Here is a 1,293-nt window from a genome sequence, read left to right as displayed (position 1 = left end):
CCTCCTCCTTCTTCCTCCTCCTCTTCCTGCTTTTCCTCCTCCTCTTCCTTCCTCCTCCTCCTCCTTCTTCCTCCTCCTCTTCCTGCTTTTCCTCCTCCTCCTCTTCCTCTTCCCTACTTCTCTTGAGGCATGCAATTTTATTTTCAACTCCGCACAATGATTCCTCTAGATCCATCTATTCACTGTGATTGACAAGATTCTCTGCCTCAGAACCCTGATAAGCCACACCAAGCCTTATTAATAGCTCTGATCATTCATCGTAGGGACAGTTCTATAGTTTTCCATTATACTTAGTCAGACAATAATTTCCTATCACTGAAACGCTGCTTTGCCTTCTTCCCAGATTAAGTAGAAAAGTTCTTGGGAGAACATGGGCCCATAGGATATTAGCATTGGCTCTGTATTAGTCAGGGTTCTCTAGAGTCACAGAACTTACAGTTAGTCTCTATATAGAAAAGGAATTTATTGATGACTTACAATCTGCAGTCCAGTTCCCAACAATGGTTCAGTAGTAGCTGTGAATGGAAGTCCAAGGATCTAGCAGTTGCTTAGTCCCACACAGCAAGCAGGCAAAAGAGCAAGAACCAGACTCCCTTCTTCCAATGTCATTATATGGTCTCCAGCAGAAGGTGTAGCCCAGATTAAAGGTATGTGCTACCATACATTTAATCCCAGATGACGTTGAACTCAGAGATCTCCCTGTCTTAATCTTCTGGAATCCATAGCCACTATGCCTCAAGATCTCCATACCAAGATCGAGATCAGAAACTTCTATCTCCTAGCCTCCAGATTAGGGTCACTGGTGAGCCTTCCAATTCTGGATTGTAGTTCATTCCAAATATAGTCAAGTTGACAACCAGGAATAGCTACTACAGGCTCTAAACTTTATAATAGGCTTCCAGGAACCATAAGGCCAGGTTCATAGTCAAGAAAACAGCCCTAACCTACCTGAAATTAGCCTCTATTTTAGTATAATAATTTCCCATTCAGTTACTCTTTGATTTTTGCTTCAGGTCATAAACCTGTTTTTTTTTTTCAGTAAATATTTTCAAATATATAATATTTTTGTGAATATATATTTACTTCTTTTTTTATTATTATTTTCTTTATTTACATTTCAAATGCTATCCTGAAAGTTCCCTATACCCTGCCCCCCCCTGCTCCCCTACCCGCCCACTCCCACTACTTGGCCCTAGCCTTCCCCTGTGCTGGGTCATATAAAGTTTGCAAGACCAAGGGGCCTCTCTTCCCAATGATGGACAAATAGGCCATCTTCTGCTACATATGCAGCTA

This window comes from Mus pahari, chromosome 5, assembly GCF_900095145.1.
Source record: "Mus pahari chromosome 5, PAHARI_EIJ_v1.1, whole genome shotgun sequence".
Taxonomy (NCBI): Eukaryota; Metazoa; Chordata; class Mammalia; order Rodentia; family Muridae; genus Mus; species Mus pahari.
This window is presented reverse-complemented; position numbering follows the sequence as displayed.